At 42.0% G+C, this 13,613-nt stretch overlaps 1 protein-coding gene across 14 annotated transcripts in view; it reads right to left on the bottom strand.

The window, feature by feature from the left end:
* Nucleotides 1-13,613, bottom strand: part of ARHGAP18 (Rho GTPase activating protein 18) — a 295,486-nt gene that overhangs the window by 216,352 nt on the left and 65,521 nt on the right. The window lies entirely within an intron of this gene.

The raw sequence follows: 13,613 nt of genomic DNA, 5'->3' as shown, positions 1-13,613 counted from the left end.
AGAGATAATTCCAAGCTGACTCCCCACTGAGCATGGAGCCTCACTGGGGCTTCAATTCCACATGCCTGAGACCAGGACCTGAGCTGAAATCAAGAGCCAGATGCCCAACCGACTCAGACACACAAACCTTTTCTAAATGGAACACCTAGTGTCTAGATTCTGTACATAATTTCAGAAACAGAGAGCTAACACTTTGGCTTATTTATTGAAGAAATCTGCTTTACGCAGATTAACGAAGTATTAGTCTCTACTGAAATGTGTAAAAAGCTATTAGAACGGGCTTTTCGTTTTAAGGACACCTAACGCGGACTCGGCTTTCAAGTTTCAAGCTGCAAAGTAAGCTGAAAAGGGATTAGTCTCTTTCTTTCGCCTGAAAAAATGGAAATGATACAATTTCAATCCATCATCTAGGGACGGGAAAGTGGGTGAAAATGTATTTATCCAAAACGATTCTAAAATCTTAGGAATTCAGTGACCTGACAAATAAAGCATTACCATTAGTTGTATAGACAAGTAATTTGAATGTATGCAGTAGGTTCTCACAAAAACAGGAGCAGCCCTAAGTAGAAGATATGGGAGTATTTTTAAAGAAAGAGAAACATTGTCTAATCTTAAAGCACTGTTTAAAAAATCTTTTTCCTTAAGAGAAACACACTCCACACTCTGAGTTCATAAGGTGTCCTGGCCACTTATCTTCCTCCTTGCTTTGAAGAAAGTGTGGCCAGAGGCCAAGAAAGTTTAGTAATACATTAGTAAAGCAAAAGTCTCTAAACAGGAAAATAAATCCTACAGTGATGCTGTTTGGTTATGTTAAGTCTCGATGTTCGGAGTTATTGGACAGCCAAATGTAACTAACATACTGGGACTAGAAAAAACAAGTGGCTCCAACACTAGCAATTAATTTCAATAGCGCCTCTGGGAGGTTTTCCGTACGTACAATGTGATCTCAAAAATGTTATGTACTCCAAAACACTGCATCTGAGCCCAACAGCCCCTTGGAGAAAATATCATTGGATATAAACAAACAAGGGCCTTTGGCAACTCTGGCCATATGGAAGAGAGAGAACACATTCTTTACAAGGATGCAAAGGACATTTCTCAGCACTATATTCCTCTCAAATTCAAATTCACTTGTGCCTAAAATCAAATTCAAATTTGGATCCTATTTTGAAACTCAGTTTTTGAGAATCGAGTTTTTTGTTCTTGTGTAAAGAAGAAAAGCCTGTATAATAAATTGTCCCCCACACAATAAAATCTAACCCTCCCAGAATATCAAATATCAGTCAATTCACAAATATAGTTGAATGCCTATCACATACAGACCACTGGATCCATCTAGTGCTTCCTATAAGGAAAATTAAGTTCCCCCTTAAGGCATTCACAGTCTATGAATATAAAAAGATTCTCTAAAATAAACTTACCTAACAAGGCAAGGCAGAAGGATAAATACACAAAGAATGTGTATATACTAGTGAAGAATTATAAAAAGTCAAGCTCTAGGGGACAGAGATTTCTGTGTAAGAGTAGTAGGCAATAAGACCAAAAGAGAGGGAGGGCCAGGAACAGACTGGGATGTTATCGGAGTGGTTTACTCTCAAAGATGGCCTCCCTGCATGCAAGCCATTGCCCCCCTAAGAGGTAACGCTTATTCTTCCATGCTCTTGGACCACAGCTGGCCTAGGATTAACCGGTCAATAATATATGGCCATATGGCACTGCGTAATTTCCAAGATTAGGCTCTAAGAAGCCCGGCAGGTTCCCCCTTCATGTCCTGGAAGGCTTACTCTGGGTAAGCCGGCAAGAGTGTAGGAAGTCAGATTCGCCTACTACCCCTGCCAGGAGAGGAAACCCACGCTAGTCATGCAGAGGAGAGGCTCACAGAGAAATAACCCACCAGCCCAGGTACCAAACCTGTATGTGAAGAAACCTCTGGTGACGTCCACCCTCAGCCCACCCCGCTTAGCAAACTTCAAATGCCTATTAAATTTATTTTAAGTTACTAAATTTTAGGGTGGTATATTATAGAGCAACAGACAACTGAAACAACCACCTTGATTTTTAGGAGAGAGGTCACAAATCAGTGGTGCTGGAGTCAGATCCAACCTACCAGCAGGATTTTGCGGGGGGCTCAGTATTTTTTTTTTTTATTTCTAACTAAATTTTCTACCCAAACCCACATTTTTCTGAGGCATGTACTTTCTAGTCATCCTCTTCATTCGATTATTATATAACCGGCCAACCCTCTCTTCTCTTTTTATTTATGTGGGGCGCCTGGGTGGCTCAGTGGGTTAAGCCGCTGCCTTTGGCTCAGGTCATGATCTCAGAGTCCTGGGATTGAGTCCCGCATCGGGCTCTGTGCTCAGTGGGGAGCCTGCTTCCTCCTATCTCTCTGCCTGCCTCTCTGCCTGCTTGTGATCTCTCTCTGTCAAATAAATAAATAAAATCTTAAAAAAATATATATTTTATTTATGTATTTATTTATTGGGCAGAGGAAAGCGGAGAGAGAGGGGGGCAAGTAAACTCTGAGCTGAGGGCATTTCCCAATGCAGGACTTGATCCTACAATCCTGAGATCATGACCTGAGCCAAAATCAAGAGTCAGATGCTTAACCAACTGTATCACCCAGGGCCCCACCCCATTAATTCTTAAGTATATAAATCTTGGAATTCTTAAGTATATAAATCTCACCTTAAAAATCCAGAGCAAAGCATTAATACACTTAATATGATAACCTAAACACATCCATTTTGATAACATTATGTAATTAAACTATAACATGGAATGACTCAAAAGAATTTTAGTCTGCAAATATTAAAATATACATATATACTCATTTTCAATAAATTTTAACAGTTAACAGTGGTTGTTTTAAGAAAATGGAACACTATATAAATTTACTTCTACCTTGACCCAAATAACTTCTATCAGATGGTGGATTGCATCCTTGACCATATTATTTGGATCAGAGAGAAATAACAGACACACACTTAGTAACTCTAGTAGAAACATTAATTATAGACAAAGTTGATCGAGTTACATGTTTCTAGACCACCTATAAATAGCCCAAGTTCCTTTCAACTTTCACTTGCCAATTTACCTTTTCTTACTCAAACCAAATCTCAATTATTCAACAACAAATTATTTTAAAGTTTTATACTTCACACCAGAACTTCCTAAATAGGATACTGAAAAAAAAATTATTTTAGAATCCATTTGAATTATATCAGAAATTCCCTCAGAGCAGGAATTCTTTTTTTTTCTTTGAGATTTTATTTATTTGACAGAGAGAGATCACAAGTAGGCAGAGAGAGGGGGAAGCAGGTTCCCTGCTGAGCAGAGAGCCCGATGCAGGACTCTATCCCAGGACCCTGAGATCATGACCTGAGCCGAAGGCAAAGGTCCAACCCACTGAGCCACCAAAGCACCCCCAGAGCAGGAATTCTTACATTTATTTTATTCCAGGCTTATCATTTACACCACCCAAAAAAGACCTTCACAGCTTAGCTAAAATATCTATTAAAATGTTTAAAATAATTCAAAATTTAACATATTAACATACTAACATATAACATATTAACATATCCTAATACCTTTCTAAGTCACCTGAATCTTTCTAGGTAAGATTTCAATTTTATGCTTATCAGTATCATTCCTATGACTTTCCTCAGATGATATCTGATAGACAGTAAGATGCAGAGATAAACCAGATCCCTACAGCCCCATCACCCAAACCAAAACATACATGTTAATAAGAATCCAATATCCTACCACGTAATTCCAGTTTCATAGCAGCATGACATCAATCCATTTCCCACTTAATCATATTTTCTTCTCACCTGATTCAACTAGGATCACAAGAACATATATCAATTTCCACCTTCCTAACTCTTCCAAAATAAATGACAAATGGAAACAAGAGCATAATCCCTAACCGAAGACAGGCACATGCATAGGAGATGTGGAAAGTTTTTTTTTGCAGGGATGTGTGAAGCTCCTGTGGGCCTTGCAAGGCACACTGTCCTAGACTAAGACAAACCCACAGGCAGAAAATAAAGACGTAAGTAAAATTTAAAAATGCAAGTCTCACTTCTCAATTCATAAAGGTCCTGAGAGGCACCAAAGAAAATATTGAGCAAAAAAAAAAGAAAAAGAAAAAAAAAAGAAAATATTGAGCAGTAACCACCAACTTAGTTGAAGATTTTATTTGAGTTTGAAAAATGTATCTGGGAACCTGTTGTTGGAAGCTCAGAACATATTTTCCCCATGGCAACAATGCTACAAATAAATAGTGCGTTGAGTTGTGTGGCTAGTGAAAAGAAATCTACTAAACAATGAAATGCCACAATTGGAGAACTTACAGCCTGTGCAATTTAAATATCATTTATGCTATCGTTTCCCCATGGAAAACAGCTTCTGCCTTTCTAACGGGTATCCGTCTCTCCCCTCCCACCAGTTCACCCTCCCATTTCTTCCTTTAATATCGCTACTTCCACCAAAAAGTCCCCAGTCTCTTAGAGGTGGAACCAAAACCATCTGCTCTTGTGAGCCTTGGGTAAGCAGGAGCTGTCGAGTTTTTAGCAATTGGAAATGCAGGTGCAGGGAGGGGTTGGAGAACTGCTGAAGAAGACAGTTTCTGGCCTAGGGCGCAAGGCCCAGTAGGCATTGAAAGTAAATTTATTATGTATGACACAGATGAAGAGAACAACCAGCAGAACAGTTTTCAAATTTGTGTGCTAAATGGGAAAGGGGATGGGGAATTGAGGCGGGGGGAACACATTCCCCACCCCCAGATCTGTACCATGGATATCATACCCTCAAGAGACCTGCTCCATGAAACATCACTTACTTTTTTTTTTTTTAAAGATTTATTTATTTATTTGGGGGTGCCTAGTGGCTTGGTCATTAAGCATCTGCCTTCAGCTCAGTTATGATCCCAGGATCCTGGGATCAAGTCTCTCATCAAGATCCCTGCTCAGTGGGAAGCCTGTTTCTACTTCTCCCACTCCCCCTGCTTGTGTTCTCTCTCTCTCGCTGTGTCTCTCTCTGTCAAATAAATAACTAAAATCTTTTAAAAATATAGGTATTTGCTTGAGAAAGAGAGAGAAAGCAAGCACATGGTGGAGAGGGATAGAGGAAGATGGAGAGAGAAACTCAGACTCCATGCTGAGCGTGGAGGCTGATGTGGGGCTGGATCCCATGACTCTGAGATCATGACTGGAGCGGACACCAAGAGTCAGAGGCTTAACCGACTGTGCCAAAGAGGTGCCCCCATCTGTTATGAAATCATCAGTTGTTCATAAGATATTGTTTTAGGAAGGATTAAAGTAATATTCCTCATCTACTTTTTTAAAACTCTCAAAAGCCTCATAGTTGATCTTTATAATTAACCCTGTGAAGAAGACAGAACATTATTACACCCATTTCACAGAGGAGGAGACAGTGAAAGGTAGGATGCCCTCGACAGCTTAGTAAAGATGCCGTATCCCTTCTGAGATCTGCCCTCCCCACAGAACCTGCTTCACTAAAAAGACCCTCAGGGGTCAAACCATAAGAATCATAGACTTCCTGAGGCAGCTCAAGAAAATGAACCCCGCACTTCGAGTCCCCTTTCAAAACTTTGAAACTAGGAAATAGAGAGATGATCAGTTTGCTATGAGACACAAGTTGATAGAGGGCAACAAGGCTGGGCATCCATTAGGATCTGAGCTCGAGTTTAAAATGATGAGATAATAAAGCAGCAGATAGAAAAGCACAAGAGAATGTCCAGAGAGAGTGAGCAGACATACCACATGACCCCTCAGTGAGAGAAAAAGACAGGCAAAGCCGCCTCTCCCCAGGACCCAGCTGCCTGTAATAAACCTCATTTCCCTAAGGACACTGAAGGGTTCTCTACGAAACACCAAACAGCATGAGCAAAGGAGATGATGTCTCGCATTCTCTCTCAGCACAGAAATTCAGATACTTAGTGCACTTGAGTTTGGAAGAGATTCCAGATGTAGTAACTGACCACACCGGTCTCCATGGTTTCTGTTTACTTCTTGCAAAAAGCGGGACAAACTTGGCGGGCTCACAGCAACAAACATAGTAGTCAAAAGAATGTGTCTTCCAGATTATCCAGACATCATCCCTTCTGCCCCATCTACCCTAATTCACTCCCAACACCTTTATCCGTCCCCACGCTCCTCAAGTAGGGAGATTCGTGCTTTATCTCCTATCGAAAGAGCAAAGAAGTCAAGAAATACCAATACCCGCTAAAACCTTACAGCAATTTCTTCTCAGTATTTGTTTGAAAGGAAGCATCTAGATCAGAAGTCATCTAGAGTAGAGAGTTCAGGAGAGAATTGCATCACACCTAGTCTAGTGCCCCCCTGTCCCCAAACCAAGCATGGAGAAGGTGCTGCTGACCTCCCCTCACCCTACCCCTGCCCCACCACCCTCACAGCCTGGAGGCCTCAAGTTTCTGCTGTTCCAAGCTCTCTCCCAGGGACACCACTAGGGTGACAAGCAGAAAGGCTTCTCAGGACGCTTGGGCAGAGCTGGATGAAAGAAAGGCAGGAGAGAAACATGAAAGAAGGCAGCAAAAGGAATTAAGACATCACGAATCCATGACCACGGAGCACAGAGAGCCCCCCACTTTTGACAATGCAGGCTCAGCCCTCTAAGATGCAGGTCTTTTTTCTCATGTGTGAATGCTACTCATGTGTGCAGATGACAAGGAATTTAAAGAGGAAAAAAAATAATAATTCATTTTGGAGGTCCAATTGCTAAAACAACTAAAGCCTAATGGGCACGCAATCTGGTAGCGATTAAGTCCATCATTAATCACATCAATTTTGGTGAGGTCATTTTGGGGCAATACTCCTGAAAGCAAGACAAATACCAAGAACTTAAAACATAAAAAGAACGTAAGTCTTTATTTTATAAAAGATTTTATTTATTTGAGAAAGAGAGAGCTAGGGAGGAGCAGGAGAGGGACAAGCAGACTCCCCGCTGAGTGCAGAGCCTGATGCGACGTAAGGGGCTGGATGCCAGGACCCTCTGATATCATGACCTGAGCTGAAATCAAGAGTTAGCCGCTCAACCAACTGAGCCACCCAGGGGCCCCAAGAACATAAACCTTTCAATAAGCACAAGCCCCACTCAGAAAAGAGAGACAAGAGTAGACGGTGCAGGTAGACAGGGAAATAAGTGTCTCATGGAAAACAAAAGGTTTTTGGCAGGGCTTGGGTTTTTTGTTGGGTTTTGTTTGTCTTGGTTTTTGTTTTGCAAGTGGTTAGGGGAGAGGTTCTTGAGATTTAGAAATTCTCATATTTGAAAGACATAAACCTAATATAAGTCCCATGAAGATCATTTGGGACAGGCCCAAAGAAATCACAGACTTCACAAATGAGGGCAATTAAAAAGCAACTATCGGGGGCGCCTGGGTGGTTCAGTGGGTTAAAGCCTCTGCCTTCAGCTCATGTCATGATCCCAGGGTCCTGGGATTAAGCCCCGCCTCGGGCTCTCTGCTTAGCAGGGAGCCTGCCTCCTCTCTCTCTCTCTCTCTCTCTCTCTCTCTCTCTCTGCCTACCACTCTGCCTACTTGTGATCTGTCAAACAAATAAATATTAAAAAACAACAACAACAACAAAAACCTTTAAAAGGCAACTATCACATAACTTTAAATAAAGGTGAGAGCAGCCCTTTGGAGTATGAGGTGTGTCTTCTAACAATTCAAGAGAAAATTATAGATAAGGCTTCTAAACTACACAGTAAAGAAGTTTTCAGAAAGTACTCTAATGTCATGAAATGGATAACTAGATTGATCTAGAAGTAGTTATCCATATGGTCAGGTAGAAAATGCATTTGGGGGCACCTAGGTGGCTCTGTCAGTTAAGCCTTAGGCTGAGGTCATGGTCCTAGGGTCCTGGGATTGAGTCCCCCATCAGGCTCCCTGCTCAGCAGTGAACACTCTTCTCCCTCTGCTTCTGCCTCTGCGGCTCCCCCTACTTGTGCTCTCTCACTCTCTCTCAGTCAAATAAATAATTTTTTTAAAAAAAGGCAATTGGAATGCCCTAAAAGCTAAAGTGAGAAAAAAATAAGAAATGTTATTTCACTTACTACATAACTGCACTATCAAAATTCTTGACCATCCTTTTCTTCACCAAAAATTACACATAATTTTAGATAGTTCACAAACATAGATGAGAAAAACTTTATTTATGATACAGTACATAATTTTTTTGAGTGCCGTGTACTCACATAAAAACTTGGAATGCATCAAGAAAGACAACCACGTTCTTCCCTTAACACTTCTTTAAGGAGAAAAAAATTTCCAAGTTGTAAGTCCAAAACTGAGCTTCGTATCTTACCAGCCCAACCTCTTTCCACTATAGAAGCCTTCCCAATCTAAATAAAATGGGAGTTGCATAGGCCAAACCTTGCTACAATTTTTATTCCCATTGGCTCATGTACCAAAACCATCAGGAAATCCCAAAAGCTCTACCTTCAGAATATTTCACTGCCCACCAGACCTACTACCCAAACTAAAACCTTGATCAAGGCTACCATCACCTTACCCTCCTGAGTCACGTGCCTACTTCTATAAGTACACAATCTACACAACAGCCAGAGACACTCTTCAAAACCAAAACATGCTCTCTCCCTCCCGTGATCACTAGCCTCCCCGATCACTGGCTTCCCATCTCACTTTTTGCAAAAATTAAATTCCGCAAGTGGTCTACAAAACCGTCAGATAGATCTACCTGCCCCACCAAGTTTTCTCCTACTCAGAGCCACTGACTCCCAACCATTCCAGCTAAGCAAAGCTCTTTGCTCCTCTGGGGGCTTGCTCTAGGGCTTACTGCAGGCTCATCGCTTCTATAACTCCTCCATGGCTCTACCTTAAAAGCTCTTCCCCCAACTCTTGTCCCCAGATATCTGGCAAGGCTCACCTGCTGCTAAGGCCTTCACTTTCTTACTCTGTGCCCCACTCCACCACCACAAACAGATGTTTGTCTGATTTTTCTTCCCCCATTACAGCCCCAGCTCTTGGACAACTGCCTGACACACAGTAAGAGCTTAGTAGTTATATGTGGAATGACTGAGTGACCAAATGATTACATTATGACATAATTGTATAAAACCACGAAATGGGTAGAATTTGAAAAAGTCTAAAATTAAACAAAGCATGTGAAGATGGCTACCCTCTTCCACTGGGCACACCAGGCAGTAGTTCTTAGAGGAGGAGGAAGGAAGTTTGGGACCGCAAGGAGTCTAGCTGCCTAAAGAAGACCCGCCCACATTCCATGTTGCCATAAAAGTCAGTGTTTACAGACCTCTGTGGGGCCCGTCAATACCCCAAGGCAGGTTCACTCAAAGCTGCTGTCACTAGTTCCAATTCTCAATAGTGCTACACATCAAAAGGACATTTCCAAGGTCTTTCGAACATCAGAGGCCTGAACTTTTACATTATGGTTAATTTTCAGTTATGCCAATTTCAGTTAAGCACATAAATCATGCCCATGTTTCAGAACCCATGACAAAACGATACTGGTGAAAATGCTTCTGAAATGAGGAAGAATGCTTTATTATGCCACAAAGCTCCATCATTACCTTACCTAATGTTAAAGAGAGTAACACCTGGCTATAAAAGCAGACACTGTTCTGTGAGCTTTACAGGGAAAGACCCACCTGGCCCTCCAATGATGGGAGTACTATTAATTTCGGTTTATAGGTAGAGAGTTAAAGAACCCCTCCGGGGCCATACTGCTAATGAGCTAGAGAGCTCATATGTGAACCCAGCCAGGTTGGCTCCCAGCCTGGGGTTTCAGAGCCTAGTCACCATGACCCACTGCCCCTTGGTTCTGCCCAATTCCAATGGTCAGCAAATGGGGTCAACAAAACAAGACCTTACACGATGAATGCCATATCTTTGTCCACGGAAGACATAAAGTACCTGGAATGTCAACTGGAGTTAAGAGTTTCAATAAGAAAATACCATCTGACATTAATAGTTATCAAATATTGATGAAAACCTGAGATAAAGCAAGTAAGTATTTTTCAAAAAGTCAGGGCAGAGCTGCCTGGGTGGCTCAGTGGGTTAAGCCTCTACCTTCAGCTCAGGTCATGATCTCAGGGTCCTGGAATAAGTCCCACATCAAGCTCTCTGCTCAGCAGGGAGCTGCTCTCTCCGCTCCACCCCTCCCACCCCTACTTGTGATCTCTGTCAGATACATAAATAAAATCTTTAAAAAAAAAAAAAAAAAGGTCAAAAGAGGGTGTGCCTGGGTGGTTCAGTGGGGTAAGCAGCTGTTTTCAGCTCAGGTCATGATCCCATGGTGGGTCCTGGGATCCAGCGGCACGCCAGGCTCCCTCCTGGGTAGGGAGTCTGCTTCTCCCTCTCCTTCTCCCTCCCGCCTTGTGCTCTTACTCTCTCTGTCAAATAAATAAATAAAATCTTAAAAAAAAAAAAAAAAAGTGAAAGTAGGGGCACCTGGGTGGCTCAGTGGGTTAAGCCTCTGCCTTCGGCTCAGGTCATGATCCCAGGGTTCTGGGATTGAGCCCCACGATCAGTCTCTCTGCTCAGCAGGGAGCCTCCTTCCCCCTCTTTCTCTGCCTGCCTGTGATCATTCTCTCTCTGTCAAATAAATAAATAAAATATTTTTTTTTATAAGTCAAAGGAGAATAATAAACGTAGACAAAATGCAGTTTTAAAAACTGCTTTGCTAAAGCAAACAGTAAGAAACCTGCTTGAAAATTAACAAGTAAATACTCATAAGTACAGCTAGTCATAAAGAGTGGCTTCCTTTGGAAATATCTGTGTATAAGTCAGTCAGAACAACTAATGTTAGCATATTTCTTCAAATCCTAATGTTTTAAGGAAGAAATAGAACAAAAAACTGAAAACAGGATTCTGTAAATATTTGAGAGACTCTAACCAGGAGGAGGAGGAATTCCTTAATCAGTCATCCAGTGAATGTATCCTGATAAAGAGGGATAATGGAACGGAATGGAATGGAAGGAATTTTAGAGTAAGAGATTACTTACAAAAATACTAATTCCCTACTACCCCAGCTTCTCCAAAGACCAAAATTAAAGTAAAAAAGACTTGATTAGGCAAAGCTAAAAATCAAACACATTCTATAAATATCCTAAATCATATACATAGCCCTTTATACTTTTCAGGTGACATATATGAGTTCATCTTATTGAACAAAACATTCGATTAAATTGTTCAGAGTTCCTATTATTTGGAAAAGACCTAATCTTGCAATAAGCCAAATTAGACTCCCAAGCTCCCTGCACCAACTGTTGAACGGGTGGGAGAGAACAGGGTCTACCTTGGCCTCTTTTTGAGTTTTGTCTGTTTTGGTTTGGTTTGCATTTGAAGAGCTTTTTAAAATAGACATCCCAACCATCAACCCTGCCCCTCAGAGCTTCCCAGTGCTTAAGGCACCAGGTGACCAATCTGATCAGAGTGAAAGCCCTGTGGGCCTGGCTCCCCTTTTTCGGGGTCACTCCTGACCCCATCCCATCCTTGAATCGCTCCCTGCCTCCATCCAACCCCCTCCTCCTCCACTAGTAGTATCTCAACGCTTCCAGGCCCCAAATAACACTGAGCTAAATTATTACAGACCTAATGATAAATTCCATTAAAAAGACTGTCCCTTCCCCCTTTTTCCTGCCTTTCCCCCCAGCCATCACACCAGGCCTCCCCTCTTCTTCAGCCAATATAAGGAACTGGCTGGCTGGCTGGCTGGTTCAGGAGTGTTTGGGACTCTTGATTTCAGGGTTGCGAATTCAAGCTCCACACTGGGCATGGAGACTACTAAAGAAGAAAAAGAAAAAAAAGTCCCCACAACTCTAATTCAGTGGTGAAGGTTTGGGGCCAGTATGGACAAGCAATATGGCAGCCCACAGGGGAAGCTGGTGGGAACAGACCTGGTGCTGTGGCCCCAGGAGGAACATTCACAGCACCTTCAGCTGCGGGTATACCCCGCTGCCTTAGCACCTCCAGATTCTGCTTCAGCATAGTCTGAGAGTATTCTGTCTGGTCTTTGTCCTCTCAACCCACTCAACTACAGGCCACAACAACAGACTGCAAAACTCCAAATATAGAATAAAGCCTCCAAAACTGAATATGCAGTCCCCTGGCAAAGACCTAGAACCATCGGCCTTGCAACACCCTAATAATTCCTGGGGCTTGAGGACTCAAGGGGAAAATGAGAGGTTTGGATTCTATGTCCTGAAGTTTCTTCCTACTCTCAAAACCAAGAACCAAAATTTGGCTCAAATACCTAGGCCAGTCCAGAGTAAAGTCAATGCAGAATGAACTAGGTTTGTACTATTCTGGCAATTATGACTCTGATGTGGACTCCCAGTTAGAGAAGACACAAGGCTGGTGTTACAGGCTGCTTACTGCTAAAAGATCACTAATACACTGGTGAACCACAGAAAAAAATGAAAGTACTCAATGATCTCACACAAAACACTAAAAGTGACAGAAAATAAAATGGGAACACATCTAAAGCACAAGTAGCAATTCCCTTTTCTCTCCAAAAATGAATTCAGTCAATGGAATACATACTGTGGCAGCTATGTGAGGAAAAGTTCTGGTCAGCCTGAGAATCTAATAGAGTACTACAGCCATTCCTTTGATTTTTATTCCCTTCCCCCACTTCTGAGGGTTTTTAAACAAATGAAAGAAGGCATTATTTCAGCTGTAGGCATAAGCATAAGTCATATAAGAACAAAGAAGGTTTTATTATCACACTTAACATCAAGGAGGAAATATGCTTACCGACAACTAATTGAGGTTATGCTACATTACCAGGTTAAGCATTCACTTTTTGCAAGCTTCTAAGCCAATATTTACTATTTATATCGAAGTCTGGAGGTAAAAATGTTCAGCTAGGAAGAAGGTCATTAAGAAGAAAAAAAAAAAAAAAAAGCCCTTGAAAAATCAGAACAAAGTACACAGAGAGAAAGGTTCTCTTTTTGCCTCAGTGGTCTATAGAACACTTGCCCTTCTGCGTCTAAAGTGAGTCAACATTAACCACATTTCACTCTGGCCCCAGCGAACTACCTCCTGATTAAAACAAACAAACAAACAAATAAACAATCAAAAAAAGCTCCTTTTTGAAAGTTCTGCCCCATGCTCACAAATACACAAAAGAATGTGAAACACACTGCCACAGGCCAGTGTCTTGGGCTTTTTGCCTAAGAAGTTTGCTTTCAGGGAGAAGAGGGAGGGGGGAAATCCTGCACTCTAACAACAGACTCTACAATGAACAGCCTCGTTACTTGTTGGCACACTTCCCCAACCAGCAGTTCCAACGGCTGTGCCTTGAGCCCATTCAAGAATTCCATGTCACAGAAGTGTTTCAAACACAGTCATTTGATCTTTCAACATTTGCAAATGCACCTGCTAAGCAGCAAGCCTGACAGCCCCAGCCCCAGTTCCTTCCCATCCATCTTCACCAGGAGTCATAGGGGCTACTGGAGGCGTGGACTAGAGGAGACGCAAAGTACACAAACCCCCCGGGGCCAAACACTTCTTCCGCAGCAGGACGTTAGGCTTTCCTTTCTCCCGGCACCAACTTCCCTGTCACTTTTCTTCCTGGAGCAGGTAG

Source organism: Mustela lutreola, chromosome 6 (genome assembly GCF_030435805.1).
Source record: "Mustela lutreola isolate mMusLut2 chromosome 6, mMusLut2.pri, whole genome shotgun sequence".
NCBI lineage: Eukaryota > Metazoa > Chordata > Mammalia > Carnivora > Mustelidae > Mustela > Mustela lutreola.
Note: the sequence above shows the minus strand (reverse complement) of the source record. Positions and strands in the feature narration are given on the sequence as shown.